Source organism: Palaemon carinicauda, chromosome 36, assembly GCF_036898095.1.
Source record: "Palaemon carinicauda isolate YSFRI2023 chromosome 36, ASM3689809v2, whole genome shotgun sequence".
In the NCBI taxonomy this organism is placed as follows: Eukaryota; Metazoa; Arthropoda; class Malacostraca; order Decapoda; family Palaemonidae; genus Palaemon; species Palaemon carinicauda.
In genome coordinates this window covers 52,132,150-52,152,149 of record NC_090760.1, presented here as the reverse complement: position 1 = coordinate 52,152,149, position 20,000 = coordinate 52,132,150, and positions in this window count along the sequence as shown.

The following is a 20,000-nucleotide window of genomic DNA, read 5'->3' as shown; positions in this document are numbered from 1 at the left end:
CTGTACGTCTCCTATAATAAAAAAATTTGTTAGTAAAAGTTTTATCTTTTCCAATTCCTATTTGTTCATCTCTCAGCCTTCCATCAATATTTTTCTTTCGTCTCATTTGAATGAGCATACTATATTTTCATGACAACTGACGTAGTGTGAGGTCTCTGTAATCATTGCAATCAATCAGTTTCCAATTTTATGTCATTTTCCCCAAAACTTCTAACTTCTACTTATCATGCTTTGCCTCTTCATGCCACATTCTACAAAATAATCTTGTCAGTATTCTGGTGGTCACTGGATTTTCTGCCAATATCATCTCAGCAGCTATATCTTTTTTTTTTTTTTTTAATATATTTGACTTCAAATACACTGAATTAATCTTATTGCCCGTCAAGGTCTTCATTAGCTTTAGGTATATTAATCAAAATATTCCCTTCATATCTCTATTCATGACCTAATTAAAGCATTACATCCCTGAATTCATAGTTTTGTCTGCCTCAGCAGTTTTCATGTCTGAATATTCCCTCCAATCATTTCTGGCTTTTATTTTGACAAAACTATTAATTCCACAATACTTAACACACTCTAACTCGCAATTTTCATGAATTTCCTCCAAAACTTTCAATAACTGATGTCTGTGCTTTTGTCCTTTTTATAGTGCCCCACATATTATTTGATACCCGGGCATTTCCCTTGTAACAACACGTAAAAAATGTCAGTACCAAATGACTGATTCTTCATTAATTTTCTGTCCATCGTCTCTTAAAATCTATAAAACATCGAATAAATTCTTACTTTAAATAGTAAATGTTTTCCTGTGCTAATTTTCAAGACACTTACTCATATCAAATCCCAATATTCTATATATATATATATATATATATATATATATATATATATATATATATATATATATATATATATATTGGTGTGCTACTGTTGTTAACACACATTTGGGTTCTCTTCAAATGTCATCTTAAATATGTTATAGATTAGATTTAGTATGTTACATCTTCAGGTACAGTCTTAGTAAGTTAACTTTAAAATAGTTTATTCTTTAAGAACAGTGTTAACATCTCCATCACAGGAGTATAGCTGGTTTGGTCGGATGACCATTCTGTATGACATATTAAAGTGAACTGATACAAATATCCAATTTCATGCTAAAGTTATATAGTTATCTCAGCACTTATGGATTTATAGTAAACAGAACATTAATACCGGAAGGTACTTGTTCCGTTCTCACAGACAACTTCTTTCTCACGGGGCTTGGTTGTGTTTACTCTTCATGAAAAATGTTACATTGCTGAGGTTTGGCATTCGCATCCTGCTTAGAATATGACTATGGCATTTCTCACACTTCTCTTACTTCCACAATGACCTGTAGGTCATGTGTTTTAAACAAGTAATATCTAATATATTACATTAGCTCGGTCAGCTACCTAAATCTTTAAAAATTTAACAATACGTCAAAATATGTTTACTAGCAGTGTGACTGGATATATATATATATTAATTTTTTTTTTTAACTTTAGCCATAAGCAAATGAGGACAAATATTCAAATAGGCACATTAAAAAAATAATAATGCATACTTAACAAATATTGCCAAAACAAAGAAAAAATGCATGATAAATACAGATCACATATATGGTACATTGCTAGCAAACGATTATATGGTACCAAAAAAAATACTGATACACATATGATTAGGTAACTTTGTTAAAGAATAGTTGTTACCTTTGTCAAAAACATAGATTATTATATGGTAACTAATAAAAATATTTGTTACCTTGGTAAAGATACAATTTTTAGTGCACAAACACGAATTCCTGGTACGTACACGTACCACGGTTTCGTACACACACACACACACACACACACACACACACACATATATATATATATATATATATATATATATATATATATATATATATATATATATATATATATATATATATATATATATATATATATATATATATATATATATATATATATATATATATAGATAGATATACATACATACATACATATATATATATATATATATATATATATATATATATATATATATATATATATATATATATATATATATATATATATATATATATATATATATATATATATGTATATAATATATATATATATATATATATATATATATATATATATATATATATATATATATATATATATATTTTATTAGATGCCCAGAGATTCTGTATTATAACATTCAGGCTTATATATTTTATTAGGTGCCAAAAATTATTTATTTTTTAAATGTTTTTTTTTTTTTAAATGCAAAGTTTGTATAGTCTCTTTAATTACATATTACTAGCGTACTAACTGCTTTTCGTGCACAACACTTTTCCAAGACAATATTACTCCTTTGAACGAATGAAGGGGCCAGTTTCAAATAGCTTTAAATTGAATTAAATAAGGAGTTTTATCTGGACATGGCAAAACGTTCTGTTTGATGTCAATCTTATTTCTCTTTAACCTACGCCAAACAAGGATGTTAATGGCGATAAATATCATCACCGTAACGCTAATTCCTTCTAGTAACACGTAGAATCGACGTTCTTCATAAGTCGGTGTCGGGTGGTCCATCTCGGTCAATTTCATCAACCGCTTAGCCACACGTGTATTGTATGGGAGAGGTAAAGATGGAATTGTTGTCGACCACGTGAAGTTCGCGAAGTAGGCTCGTTCTCTGATGATAGTTTTGATTCCATGAACCATGTAATTCGGGGACGTCCCGATACAACCATCTGCTGCAACGAAGATTTGGGAATAGGACGTGGATCCGTCCGGGCATAATACATTGAAGCCGGCCTTGTCGTATCGTATCCACGATCCATTGTTTAGTCTGCAATTGAACTTATTATTGTCAAAGGGATAAAGCTTTTCAAGACAATTTCCATTTGTATGGGAGAGAGCACCGTCTAGCACTATTCCTAACGCGCATGAATCCATTAAGTTTTTATGGAATTCAAATGAGTCAGCTGTACATATTTTTTTATCCATTTTGTCTGAACAGTGAGTTAATTGATTTAAGTCTTTAATGACCGTATATGTTTCCTTGTCTGGGGAAATCAATACGTGTCCTGTCAAACTGGATATTACTGGATTTGAGTGATTCGTCATGAGAGTCGGAAATGGTGATATCCTGTAAGATTGCCAGGCATCGGAAGAATCAAAGGGAACTGTAATCATAATCCTGTAATTTTCAACGCTTACTGTAATTAGGCTGTAATAAAATTCTAACCTACGTGCGTCTAACAAAGGAACATAACCTAATTTCTCCCGTCCGTTCTCCACAATTAACGTTAAGTCTCTTATTGGCAACAAATGGGGTGACAGTACACCTTTAGCCGCTAACGTGATAGCTTCCACATAGTCTTTTGATTTTTCAATGAAATGTGCAATTCTATTATGTATGTGATCTATTTTTGAATCATAATACGTTAACGTTGCCAACAAATCCCTTACTTCCATAATATGACTGATATTACTAGAATGTTCATTTAACAAACTCATAATTTGATTGATTGAAGCTAACTGATTCCTTAGTTCTGACATAATCAATTCATCTTCATGAGTCAAAAACTCAATTTTCTTATTTTGATTACTAATCTTAAGACGATTGGAAACTCCTAAGCCTAAACTTGCAATAGAACCAAAGATGTTTAGTGCAGCAAAAAAACACGGGTTACGTTTCTCAAGATTATCGTGTCCTACAGTCCACATCAAAAGGTCACGAGCCAAAGATTCTGCCTCCCAAGCCTTATCTTGCAAGTCGTCAGATAGCATCTCTGCAACTTTTAGTGTCGATGCAAGCGAATTCTCTGTATTAAAAGGAAAATGTCTTTTATGCATATCATTTAATGAAACAGCAAACCTTGAAATGCGCTCTTTAAGCTAGTGACGTCATTCTCTGGAAGAAAAATTGCTTGCATACGCACTTCAACAACTACGTTACTTGATGTAATAAAAACGTCTTCTTGTCTTTCAACTATAGTGCCATATTTAAAATCTATACTTTTCGTTTTAGAGCTCATCCCACACGAAAAAAATGTCTGAGCGAACAATATCACTACTAACAATAAAAACTTCATCTTGGAAACCTGTAACAAGGAAAATATATGTAATTACTCAAGTATTAAGAAGAAAAAGTTTTAACATATAATGTTTACAAAAAAATAAAAAAATAAAAATCTTTCCCTCACTTCTTTCTCTCGTATTTTAAATTCTTATGTGAGCCAATGGTACGATCCTCTCATCAGTGGGTTGGAATACGTTTTGAACTCTAAACCTATTGGCCGTTAATGTTTTCAAAATGTTAAATGGGCCTTCAAACTTAGGTGTTAGTTTATAATTGAGTCCTTTACGTACATTTACCTGTATGTATACATTATCCCACACGGTATATGTTTTAGTTGGCTTCGCTATTTTATCATGATTCCTTTTCATTATGATTTGTGATTCTTCTAAATTCTTTCGAAGGATATCAAAACGAATTTTGCTTGTATTTATACAATCTTTTAAAGGATTTGATAGATTAGTTGTAGGCGTTAATACACGGAAAGGCGTTCTAACTGGGGTACCATACAATGCCTCGTGCGGTGACATTTTAATTGATATATGATATGAATGATTCAGAGTACTCAGTTCCGCAGGTATTGCAATATCCCAGTTGGGGTCTGATCCCCCTAGTGTTACTCTTAATATATTTAAAACCTTCCTATTCACTCTTTCCACTAGCCCATTCTACTCTGGGTGATATATCATGGTATTTATTTTTTTTATGCTAAGGAATTCACACAATGAAGTAAGAAAGTGATTATTAAATTCCCCACCCGAGTCTGAGACTATCATGTGTGGAATTCCATGTTTACAAATGTAACACTCGTAAAACGTCCTAGCGCATTCAATCGCAGTTTTAGTTTTAAGCGCTATTAGTTCTGTATATCGAGTTAAAGCATCTACAATTACTAAGAGGTTCTTATTTCCTCTGTCTGACTCGTAAAATCCTGTTAATAAATCTAAATGTATCCTTTCAAAGGGTTGATTGGGCACGGGATAAGCCCCTAGGCTGACAGGTGTTTTCGTATGCCCTTTGTTTTCCTGACATGTGCGACAATTAGCTATGTGTTTTTTTATATCTGTAAGCATCGTATGCCAATAAAACAATGATTTGGCTTTCAGTGACATTAATGAGAACTCCGCGTGTCCATGCAATCGATTTGCATGCAAAGAATTTAGGACAGTGGCAATAATTGAGATTGGTACCACTACCTGGTTGTTAGTTACATGTGGTGTATTGCGGTTTTTCCTTGTCACGGTCCTACACAGAATATTGTCTTTGATTATATAATTCTGCTGCTTATACTTTATATATTCCTTTTTCTTATGATAGCCTTCCAAAGCATTTATAATTTTTTCTAATTTCTGATCTTTTCTTTGCTCAGTCTGTAATAATTCAGCACTCCTGCCCAAATCTTCTTGTTCAGATATCGTTTTAGCAATAGGCATGGATGTTGATATATCTATTAATTCAGCTAAAGGCTCCGTACAAGATGACACGGGGTTGCGTGATAATGCATCAGCAATGATATTTGCTTTCCCAGGTAAATACCCGATACTCGCGCCAAAGTCTTGAATGATCAAATGCCACCGAGTTTGTTTGGGGCTGTGGCTGAAGCCTTTAAAGAAGTCGGTTAGTGGTTTATGATCAGTAAGAACCTTAACGGGATAACCGTATATTATGAACTTAAAATGCACTAGTGAATTAACAATAGCTAGCCCTTCTTTGTCTATTACTGTATACTTACTTTCGGAAGTTCTCAGTTTTCGAGAATAAAAAGCTATCGGGAAAAATTGTTTTTCATATTGCTGAAGCATTACCCCACCTACTCCTAAGTCTGAGGCGTCTGAAATCTATGCCCTTCTTCGTAAGATCAGTTTAGGGAGCGGCTATTATTGAATAATTGCGTATAAAACGCCTGTAATATTCACTACAACCCAGAAATTGCTGTATTCCCTTGACATTAGTAGGTATCGGAAAGTTACGTATAGCCGACACCTTATCATGGACTACTTTAAGACCTTGGCTTGACACCATAAAACCCAAATAGACTAATTCTGTTTTGAAAAATTCACACTCACTAATCTTCACCCTTAAGTTATGTTGTCTTAGTCTCTGTAGTACTAGTTCTAATCTACGTAGATATTCTTCTAAGGTGTTGGAAAAGATTACAAGGTCGTCCATATAGGCATGCAATATATCCCCTAGCAAGTCTCCAAACACTATGTTAATCATTGTTGTAAATGTTATGGGAGCACAACGTAAACCAAAAGGCATCCGTAAAAATTCATAATGTCCCCTGGCTGTGCTGAAGGCTGTGTATGGGATACTATTTTCTTCTAATGATATCTGGTGAAAGCCTTTAAGTAAGTCCAAACTGGTAAAATATTTATTCTGACCTAACAAAGATAAAATATCGTCAGTACATGGCACTGGGAATCGATCAGGAATCGTCTCCTCGTTCAGACGACGGAAGTCTACGCAGATACGCCATGTTCGATCTTTTTTCGGTACAACTATTAATGGAATATTATAAGGGCTGCTCGATGTGCTAATGACTCCTTCTTCTATCATTTTACCTACTTCATCATTTATTTCATTCTGGAATTTCATAGGGAGTCGGTACGAGGGTACATAGATAATTTTCTGCTTGTCCTTTAACCTTATTTGATGCTCGATCACATCTGTTTCTCCTAAGGATCCATCCGTAGTGGAAAAAATATCATGATATTCAGTTAAAAGTCCAAAAATTTTCTGCTGAATTTCTTCGTCTTGAATGTCTTTATTGATTTTATTTTTAATAGATTGCAAAAGGGATTCATCCGCAACTGATTGAGCGTGATTGATTTCAGCAACGGTAAGAATACGATGTTTATAAACTTCTACATCCAAAGTATGTTGATTTTTGTGAATTACTAAAGTGGTATTTAAATGATTACAGACTTCAATATTACATTGTTGATGTGAGCCTACTGTATAAATAGCTTGTGTGACAGACAATCCGTTAGTTTTCAAAGTGTCAGAAAGGATTAATACATCAGATCCTGGTAATGTTTTCTTTACTTGCACTATTAAATTCGAAGGGAAGTTCAGCTCGATAGATTGCGTGCAAGATGATATTACGGGTGAACGAGAATTCTGTTGGGTCGCGTATCTTATTTCTTTATTAGTGAGACAAGTTATTGGTTCTTCAACGTACGTCACTGTTTTATTAGTCGTATCCTTTTCATCAAAAACTGATTTTAAGGAATTAGAAGACTTTTAGAATTTTCCTTTGATATACACGCCGTGCTTGGCAGGGGCTAGGATAATGTTTTGATTACCCATAGAGGGGTATCCTATAATTACAGCTGGATACATATCAATATTTTGTACAACAACAAAGGTATCGGCAAACGTGCGCTTACCAACCTTGAACTGAACATGAGTTACGCCTATTACATTTAATTCATTATTTCCTATACCAGAGAGTATTACTCCGGATTTTGCTATAGGGAAGTACGAAAACAACAAATGATGTGTCCTCAAATCCATGATATTACGTGGACTACCAGAGTAAAAAAATAATGTAAAGGATTTGTGTTCTAAATTTACAGCATATAATGTTGGTCGTAACTCATTTTGGCTTATTATTGTATGAATTCATTGCAAATCTATGGGAGCATGCACTGATATATTTAATTCGGCCGTGTGTTTCGTAGGAAAATCTATTGCCTCACAATGATCTGATAAAACATTAAATTGATTATTCAATACTACTGATGTTGACATGAATGACCTTGACCCAACATCACTCTTTTCTCCACTGGAGTTTATTTGTGGTATTTGCTTTGCTCTGCACATTCTGAAAATTAGTCTGACCTTGCAAGGTGTGGTTTGACGACCCAGGATCAGCGTTATTCGAAGAACTGTTTGTTTGTTTTGGATTCCGAACTACATTGACGTTTGGCTGTTTCTTCTTATTGAAATGAGGATTTTTATTTTTATTTCCATATGGAACTGACTGTGGAATTGACTGTGTATTTCTAGGATTCTGTTGTGTCTTACGCGAGTAGCACTGACTATACGAATGAGTCGAACTATTATGCAACGAACAGAATCTCGCTTTGCAGTCCGCAATCAAGTGACCTTGACGTTTGCAATTATAACACGTCATTCCTGCAACTTGACTATTATTAACTACATTTACTTGTTGTGGCTTTGTTTAATTTTTTGCAAAAACTTGGGTTAACAAGGGATCAAGATCAGGACACTTAGACATGTGTTTCTTTATCCGTTTAAATACATCCAATTCCGTACTTGCTGGCGTTAACTTTTTATCAAAACACCGCACTGAAGCTTCAGGCAACATAAGTGTCATGCAGGTTAAATACATTAATCGTAAGAAATCTTTCACGGAAATGTTATCTCTAGTAACCCAAGTGGAATTACCTAAAATATCTTGATATTCATTAAGCCTATCAGCTATGAGAGCTGCTCTCTCAATAACATTAAGCCGAGTCATAGTGGCTTGATTAAGTGTATTTCTTAATGTTAAAACTACATCCAAGGCTTCTTCACCCCCATAGACCGCACGTAGCCTAACTTTAAAATCATCCCAGGTAACTGCTTCTTGAAAGGAAACACCCCTTAAATACCCACTCACATCTCCCTTGAAAAAATCTATAAAACTTTTAGCTTCTTTTAATTGTACAAAAGGGTCTATAATCTGTTTAGCATTTAAATGGGCATCGACGAATGAAATCCATAACTCCACATTCAAAGGCAAGAACCCATTAACCCGACCCTGAAAAGGAAGAATTGCAGAGAGAGCATTTACTAGTGTCACAATAGGAGGGGGTTACCATGTCCTGGGGTTGTGTTACTCGGTCCAGGGGTTGGGCTCACAAGGGGCGTCATGTTTACGGTATTTCTTTTTCTATCTCTATGACTCCTTGCAATCTCTCAAAATATCTATATGAATACAGACGTCCACTGCGTAAACGCATAAGCACTAAATGATAAAGATTATAACAAAATTCCCCAAAACAATGATACTAATACAAAGATATTTCCCTAGACCTTCTGAAAGAAAACGGAATACAAAGATATTTCCCGAGAACTTCTGAAAGAAAACGAAATTAGCACAGAGAAAAAAAAAATTCTAGACGAGAATTCGAAGTTGAACACAGTTTCCTTTAATAAAAGGAAAGTGAAGATTAGCAAACAACTCACCCCAGTAATAATGGATTATCGACTCGTGGTGACTACACCTCACTGCTCAAAACTGAAATGAATAAGAAATTGTACTTAGCTTCGGTTTATATGGCGAAGTGTGATGTCGTCATTTCCTCTCTCTCTCGCACTGGATTGTTCCTTCCTATTGATGTTGGGGTGAATGTTTTCGGTCCGATTTCCGTTGAATGCAGTGCTTCCTGGATAAGTTTCTTCAATGTTTTGTAAACGTTGAATGTCAGTCCTTGGTTTTCTTAGGATGTTGATTGTAGATCCAGTTCATCAGTTTATACAACATTCATTTGTTGGTATTAAATGTTTCATTTCTTCGGTGGACTATGATACTTAGTCAAAATTGTAGATTCATTACTGTTGATTTCTTGAAGATCTTTCTCTGGTTCTTAAAGTTTTATTCGCTGGTTCTTAAAGATCTTTCTCTGGTTCTTAGAGTTTTATTCGCTTGTTCTTGAAGATCTTTCTCTGGTTCTTAGAGTTTTACCGCTGCCACCATTTATTGGTGTGCTACTGTTGTTAACACACATTTGGGTTCTCTTCAAATGTCATCTTAAATGTGTTATAGATTAGATTTAGTATGTTACATCTTCAAGTAAAGTCAAAGTAAGTTAACTTTAAAATAGTTTATTCTTTAAGAACATTGTTAACATCTCCATCACAGGAGTATAGCTGGTTTGGTCGGATGACCATTCCGTATGACATCTTGAAGTGAACTGATACAAATATCCAATTTCATGCTAAAGTTTATATAGTTATCTCAGCACTTATGGATTTATAGTAAACACAACATTAATACCGGAAGGTACTTGTTCCGTTCTCAAACACAACTTCTTTCTCACGGGCTTGGTTGTGTTTACTCTTCATGAAAAATGTTACATTGCTGAGGTTTGGTATTCGCATCCTGCTTAGGATATGACTATGGCATTTCTCACACTTCTCTTACTTCCACAATGACCTGTAAGTCATGTGTTTTATACAAGTAATATCTAATATATTACATATATATATATATATATATATATATATATATATATATATATATATATATATATATATATATATATATATATATATATATATATATATATATATATATATATATATATATATATACACACACACATATATATATAAATATATATATATATATATATATATATATATATATATATATATATATATATATATATATATATATATATATATATATATATATATATATATATATATATATATATATATAAATATAGATAGATAAATATATATATATGTATATATATATATATATATATATATATATATATATATAGATATATATATATATATATATATATATATATATATATATATATATATATATATATATATATATATATATATATATGCGTAAAAATCACAGGAAAACGTGATGCTCAGATGCAGAAGAACCACAGGGAAAATGAAAATACGAAATATACACTTAAGTCCTGACTAGTTCCGTGATACTTCCTCAGAGGACTGATTTATTGAGAGAGGTTTCTTTACAATTTATAGGGAAAGCAAACGTACGAACATACATATAGAGATTTAGAGAACAATGACAATCCCTTACCAACTACCTGGGTCAGGTGTTGAGTAGGAGGAGTCCCCAAGCTCATTAGACACCTGCTAAAAAGGGTCATTTCTAGTGGCGGGTATATTCTTGTTTTCTTCTTTTTTTATTTTCAGTACAGTTTATTTATATGACAATACGGTAGCCTTATCTATATAAATACATAAGCAAAACATACACAAACATACAAATATATATATATATATATATATATATATATATATATATATATATATATATATATATATATATATATATATATATATATATATATATATATATATATATATATATATATATATATATATATATACATATATACATATATATACACATACATATATACATACATATACACATACATATATACATATATATACATCTACACATACATACATATGCATATATACATTTATATGTATACAACATTAATATCATAAACATATAATGATGTATATATCAATACTTATATCTAGCATAACACTATATAGTGCCACTATACTTATGCATACTATATAAAATAATTGTTTCCTTTAATGAATGGTAGCTTAGGTCTAAATATTAATTTCACAGCGACGTTAATTATTCACAATACATTCAATTCTACATTAAGTGGTTAATATTTTTTTATATAGCTTACAAATCTCTTTACATATAAAGGCGTCGAGTTTATACATTCCATGACCAATATTCAAGTTGTTTTCAAAGGTTTCTTTTATGAAACTGGACTCTATGATGTTTCTTTCCACTAAGTTATTTGAATGAACCAATTTCTTTGCACCTGACCAATTAATAGGGTGATTTTTATCTCTAACGTGAGCAAAGAGTGCATTATTATCTTGAGCATACCTGACACTTTTCTTATGTTGTTCAATTCTCTTTTCTAGGGCTTTACCAGTTTGACCAATATAGTATTTTTCACAAGCATTGCATGGAATACGATATACACATCCCTTGGTAATGTCAGGAGAATTCTTTATTAAGGCTGTTTTTATTGTATTTTTACTCTTAAATGCTATATTTACATTGAAGTTTTTTAACAGTTGGGGAATTTCTTTAAATGAATCACAATAAGGTAGTACAGGTAAATTTTGTGTGTTGTAGTTTTTTCTGTTATCATTACCGAAAAAAGTCTTTTTTGCTGTTCTTAGGGCATCATCTAACACAATTTCAGGATACTTTAGTTTTTTACCTATTGCTCTAATACCATTTATTTCGTCATCAATATATTCAGGGCTGCAGACTCGAAATGCTCTTAAAAACATGGAAGTAAATACAGATTTCTTAACTTTGTTGCCTTGGTTTGAGTAATAATGGACATATGCCGAGATATTCGTTGGCTTTCTGTATACACTAAACTTGAGACTATTATTACATCTATGTATGCGACAGTCCAAAAAAGGTAGGGTACAATTATTCTCCAGCTCCATAGTGAAATTTATTGATAGTACCAAACTATTCAATCTAATGAAAAAGTTATCTAAATTTTCATTTCCTGGCCACACACATATTATGTCGTCAATATATCGAAACCATTTTACATTATTAGGTATGATGTTATTTAAGATTCTGCTTTCAAAAAATTCCATATATAGATTGCTCAATACTGGGGATAAAGGGTTTCCCATAGCCATACCAAAAGTTTGTGCATAAAATCTCCCATTGAATTCAAATTTACAATCTTTTATACATAGTTTAATTAATTCTATTAAAGTGTGTTTGGAGAATGGTAGATTCAATTGTCTATTATCTAATGTTTCAGATAAAAATTCCAACATGTCATCAATAGGTACTTTTGTGAATAGTGAGACTACATCAAAACTGACAAGCCTACAGGTACTATTAATCTGTACTTCATTCAGTTTGTTAATCAAGTCTACATTATTTTTTATATTTGAATATGAAATGGTGCCAACTAAAGGATTGAGGATATTCACAAGGTACTTAGATAATTTATATGCTGCTGAACCTACAGAGCTAATTATTGGCCTAGCTGGATAATTTGGCTTATGAGTTTTAATAGTTCCATACATATATGGCAATGTTGGTGATATTGTACAAACCTTTTTTTATCAGATCTTCATTCCCTTTTAATAACTCTTTCACTTTTTTGTTGTAACTACTATTCACAAACTCAATTGGATTTTATATGTAAAGAGATTTGTAAGCTATATAAAAAAACATTAACCACTTAATGTAGAATTGAATGTATTGTGAATAATTAACGTCGCTGTGAAATTAATATTTAGACCTAAGCTACCATTCATTAAAGGAAACAATTATTTTATATAGTATGCATAAGTATAGTGGCACTATATAGTGTTATGCTAGATATAAGTATTGATATATACATCATTATATGTTTATGATATTAATGTTGTATACATATAAATGTATATATGCATATGTATGTATGTGTAGATGTATATATATGTATATATGTATGTGTATATGTATGTGTATGTATATGTATGTGTATATATAAGTATATATGTATATATATATATATATATATATATATATATATATATATATATATATATATATATATATATATATATATATATATATATTTGTATGTTTGTGTATGTTTTGCTTATGTATTTATATAGATAAGGCTACCGTATTGTCAAATAAATAAACTGTACTGAAAATGAAAAAAAGAAGAAAACAAGAATATACCCGCCACTAGAAATGACCCTTTTTAGCAGGTGTCTAATGAGCTTGGGGACTCCTCCTACTCAACACCTGACCCAGGTAGTTGGTAAGGGAGTGTCATTGTTCTCTAAATCTCTATATGTATGTTCGTACGTTTGCTTTCCCTATAAATTGTAAAGAAACCTCTCTCAATAAATCAGTCCTCTGAGGAAGTATCACGAAACTAGTCAGGACTTAAGTGTATATTTCGTATTTTCATTTTCCCTGTGGTTCTTCTGCATATATATATATATATATATATATATATATATATATATATATATATATATATATATATATATATATGTGTGTGTGTGTGTGTGTGTGTGTGTGTATGTATTATATATATACATAAATACACACACACACACATATATATATATATATATATATATATATATATATATATATATATATATATATATATATATATGTTTGTATATATATATGTATGTATGTATATAAAAATACAGTTATGTATATATATATCTGTATTTTTATATATATATATATATATATATATATATATATATATATATATATATATATATATATATATATATATATATATATATATAATACATACACATACACACATATATATATATGTGTATGTGTATGTATTATATACATAAATACATATATATATAGATATATATATATATATATATATATATATATATATATATATATATATATATATATATATATATATATATATATATATATATATAAATGATGGATAACTCTCCAATTTCCTTTAATCGCTGCTTGCACTCTTTCCATCCATTCCTCTTTTTTTCTGTCCCTCTCAGACTTCCTTTATGCCCGAACCTCCAAAATCAATCACACCTGCATCATCAAGGCATTCATTCTGGACACCCTTGGTCGTGTAATTGGCCACACACATATATTCATCTTCACCGTTTCCATCGCTCTCTCTCTCTCACTCTCTCTCTCTCTCTCTCTCTCTCTCTCTCTCTCTCTCTCTCTCTCTCTCTCCCGGATCTCATTTTTTTATTGCTCCTCCCGTGAATTCACATCCTGTTTTTAATTTTGACGGGGGCCTTCAATATTTTGGTTTCGTTTTTATTTCCTCTTTTGTGGTCTAGTTCTTACTCGTATTACTGCACCTCTAGAGAGGGCATCAACTACCTTATTAGCTTTACCTTCTATTTGGTCAAACCCATTTTTATTAAACTCTCACAATCTTTCAATCAATCTCGCTTGTCCAGATGTCAAGTCACCTTTGTATAATAAATCACGTAAGGGGTGATGATCGCTTTGCAACTCAAGTGGCTGACCTAATAAAAAGAACCAATGCCTCTCTAAAACCCAAAGAATAGCCATGCCTCTCGATCGAATTTACTATAATTCTCTTCTGCCCCTTTTAATGCCCTGGAAGCAAAACAAATGGGCCACTCTCTACCTTTATCATCTTGTTGAGAAATTACGCCATCAATAGCTACGCTACTCGCATCTGTTGTCACTAAAAATGGGCGATCAAATCTAGGATATGTGAGTGAGTCATTGCTAGTTAAGGAAGCTTTCAAATGGTTAAAGGCCCTCTCTTCTTTAACTCCCCAAATCTATTAGGTTTTTGTTTCTTTAAAGCCTCCAGTGGTCTCGCTATCTCTCCAAAACCTCTTATGAATTTACGGTAATACCTAGTGACCCTAAAAAACTCAGCTACTTCCTTAGGGGTACATGGCTTGCGAAAATCTCCAATAGCTTCTACTTTACTGGGTCAGGGTTGGATACCTTCTGGGGTTAGTATATGAACTAAAAAGTCGAACTTTTTACAGAAAAATTTGCACTCTGACAAATTAATTTTTATACCATTACGTTGCAATGCTTCTAAAACTTTGCGAATATTATCATTGTGTTCTTCAGCTGTATTTCCTGTTGTTTTGATATTGTCTAAATAAACAAAAACTTTATGGTCAATTAGGGGACACAAAACCACCATTATTACTCTCGAAAAATGACTGGTAATTTTAACACAAAAAGGAAGAAAATTGTACTGATATAGTTGACCGTTGGGTATAAATGTCGTTTTACATTTGCTCTCTTCCTGAATGTGTATTTGATAGTATCCAGATTTTAAAACGATAGTTGTAAAATATTTACTACCCCATACGTTCATTAGTAATTCTTCGATCGAGGGCAATGGAAATGCATTATCCTTAGTGACTGCATCCAACAAACAATATTACCGAGTAATTATCCCTTGTCCACTTAATTTACTAATTTCCCTTTATATCTCTCCCTGGGAATGAATGGGTACCTTATAAGGCCTTGACCTGATCGACGCTGCCTGCCCGGTTTCAATTCTAATGGGAAATCAATCAATCCTTCAGGGTGGCTCTTCCAATTGCAATTACATCCGAATAACTATTAATAATGTTACTAACTACAGGGTGAAATTCTGGCGGACATAGTTTTTGCACTTGCATAATCAAGTTTTGAGTGCGTTCGTCTATGCGAGCTGGAGTTATAGCTCCCAAGATCCCATTATTAGCCATTTTACATAATTCCTATTCACACCGAGAATCCCTTCCTAACAAAACTCTTTTATTTGACAAATTAACTATCGTTATATCAGCTCTGTTCTCTTTTATTTCTGACAAGCCCTCTAAGACGTGTGCCCTTTTATCATGGGGTTTAACTACAACCTTGGTTCCCTCTGGGAGAGGCTGACATGGGGTCACTGATATGCTCGTAAGTGCCTGGGGAGGCAATACTTCTCCTTTTTCAGGTACAGCTGTTACCTTACTTAATTGTCTCTCCTTTCCCGCACAAGCCCTTACTCTCTCATGACCTTCTATTGGCAAATTGCACCTTCTCGCTTATACTGTTATTCTATGTTTTTCCGCGAAAATGTATATTTGATTTCTCATTATAAAATCCAACTGTGGTATAGTCTTGATTCCTGGAATTCCCAAGGTGGGCAAGACAAAAAAATCATGTATAAACTTCACAGATCCCACCTTAAAACTGACGATCGTTGTATGCCTAGCGTGCAGTTTATTTCCTCCTGGCGTGTTAAGGATGATTGATGCGGCTGACAGTGGTGGGTTTAAGGAGATTCCTTTTTTAATAAGTGAAACACTGGCTCCTGTGTCGATCAGCGCTTGAATGGACTTATTTGATAAGTCAATCCTGACTGCTAACCTTCCAAGTCGCCTCTTAGCATATGTGGGGCATGTGCCAACGACTTCGCTTGCAATACTGCTGCTCCCTACTCTTGTCCCTAGTGCTACGGGGGGGAGGGGGGGGGGGGGGGTTAATGGGGGTATCACTGCTCTCTTGGCTGATTCAGTTGCCATGGGGGATGGTCAATGGATCTCCATCATTTCCGCCTTCCTTATTTCCTTTTCCTCGGATGTTAGGCATGGGGTGATGTGCGTGTGCCACGGCCCACCCGCCCTCAGCGTTTTTTGCTGGGCACTCTCAAGACAGATGACCATAGGCATCTGAAGACTCTTCTCACCTACTAACTACATTCTCCTCTCCTTCGGGGGTAGGGTGAGTGCCTCTCATGGCTACCACCTTTTTGGAATCTGGGAAGTTATTCTCAGTATTTTTTCCTTTTTTCATACTGTCTACAATGACTTGTATCACCATCCGTGTAGCAAACGATATAGAAAAAAGAAAGTTTCCAAACTGAGAACTGTCTCGCCGTTTCAAAATTTGGGTTTGTAATTTTCTTTCGTAAACCATTTTCTTGCATCGAGTCAGTTGTATTTCTCAATTAAACGTTGTTCAATGTCAGTATAACTTTTTAAACTGTCTTGTTGCCAACGCATTACCTCCATTGCCTGAGCATCTTCCAGCAACCTAATTACTTGAATCCTTTTTTTTTTTTCTGACCACCCATATGTGGCTACTTCAAAGTCTCTCAAAAACACGTCGATCGATTGAAGACCTTAGTTAGGGCACTGTTCACCAAAAGGCCTAGAACTAGCCTGGAGTTCTGGCAATTTTTAAACTAAGATGTTTTGCTCATCTTCACTCGGCTGTGCATGTGTACTTTCACTTGTGTGTTTGAACTTCATTAATGTAAGTCAGATATGCTGTGGTTGCATGCCGTTCCTCTTGTCATTAACTCGGGTAGGTTAACTAACCTATATATATATATATATATATATATATATATATATATATATATATATATATATATATATATATATATATATATATATATATATATATATATATATATATATATATATATATATATATATATATATACATATATATATATATAATATATATATATATATATATATATATATATATATATATATATATATATATACATATGTATATATAATTTTGAGACGTTAGGTAAGATTTTGAGTTAAGTACACACGATTTGCGAAGGCTGAGAGAGAGAGAGAGAGAGAGAGAGAGAGAGAGAGAGAGAGAGAGAGAGAGAGAGAGAGAGAGAGAGAGAGAGAGAGAAATAATATACTATTGCATCTGAAATTTTATTGGGGTCTTCTTGCTGAATCAGAGGGAGATGGTAATTTTGTTTGTGTATATACCATATGTTTAAGACAATTTGTTTTGATAATTGAGTTTTGGTGCCTATCTTTTTTAACTTACAATGGAGACAAAGTCTTCGATCTCGAAATAAATGCCTGAATCCATGCGTTGTAACATATTGGAATTATGTATTTTTCTTTTTTTAAATCAAGAATTTAATACAAACGTATAATAAATTTGCATATTTCTTTGAGCCTTGAATGGAATCTACATATGTATGTTTTTTTTTTTTTTTTTTTTTTTTTTTTTGTGTTCGTCACTGGACGTTGTTCGTCACTGGACGCTGTTATTGTGATGTTTGTTTCCTTTGAATAAAGAGGAGCATTGCAATTCCTTTTATGATCCGCCCACGAGCCACCCGCGCAAACAAATAACTGAAATCTCACAAGAAGAGGCTTCTTTCGCAATTGTGGGTATCCTAAAGCTGTTTGGACACTCCAACGATAATATTTTGATGGTAGACTTTAGAGTCCATGGAAGATGCCTCACGGGAGAAGTGAAGACTCTTAACCAAGTCGATTAGGCGCTTATAATTTTGGTGACATTCATTCAGCTAAATTCTCTTTTCAAATTTATTTCAACACACATTAGATACACAGTCTCGCGAATGTAATATAGTTTCCCTTCTTTAAATTATTCTTTATTTTTTTGGATAAATTAAGTTGTTAATAGATTAGAAGTGTGTATTTTCTAGTCTGTAACTATAGACTAACGTTACCGATGTAGATATAGGACACCCTTTTCTACATAAGTGATTTATGAATATTTTATCGATTTCAATACATTTTTCATATTTTCACAATGTGAAGTAAATACATATTCACTTTTCCTACCATACCTCGAATAAAATGGTCTTTCATATCAATATCAAAATATAATGATATTCAATCTACAGCAGAAGTCATCTTCTTCCCCACCTTTATCCCTACATTAAGGGGTTGGTTGCCTGATGCGCCCTCTCCAATGACTTCGATCATAGGCATCCTCTTCCGCCAAACTTTTTCTCTCCATATCATCCTTTACCTTAACAAGCCATCTAATTCTCTGCCTCCCTATTGATCTTCTCCCCCTTACAGGTTCCTCCAAAGACCTCCTCACTCCCTCACCACCATCCATCTTTAACATGTGCCAACACTATCTCAGTCGTGACACTCTTATCATCTCTGTAATCTTCAATACACTAGTCATTCTTGCTATTTCACAATTTTCTAATCTTTCAAGCCGTGATATGGCCATAATCCACCTTGGCATTCTCATCTCTGTTCTCTCAAGCTTTCTTTCATCTTTTCGTCTTATTTATAGCCCACGTTCCTGATCTATACGTCAACACTGGTCTTATTACTGTGCTATAGATCTTGACTTTAACCTTAATTGGCGTTTTCCTATCATATACCATTCCTGCTACCTCCCTCCACTTTCCCCTTTCTTCTTTTATCATAATTTCAACTTCAATCTCGCTTCCTCCTTCCTGATTTATAGTAGATATGAAGTATCTAAATTGTTCTACCTTCACTTTCATGTATGGCTATCATGTCCCAACCTTCCTTTCTTTTAACCATGGCTTCAGTCTTGCCCAAACTCACCCTTAAACCAACTCTTTCCAAAAGCTCTCCCCACTCTAACTCCATTTTCTGTAATTTTTCTTCATTTTCAGCAGCAATCACCAAATCATCTGCATATAGCAACTCCCACAACACTTCATTTCTGATCCTTTCACTTAACACATCCAAAACAAACATAAATAAGAAGGGGCTAAATGCTTAATATTTCTGTTTTTCCAACATCTGTGATTACTTTTTTCCATTTTCTTTTGTAAATCATCTCCACCACTCTAACCAGCTCCTCT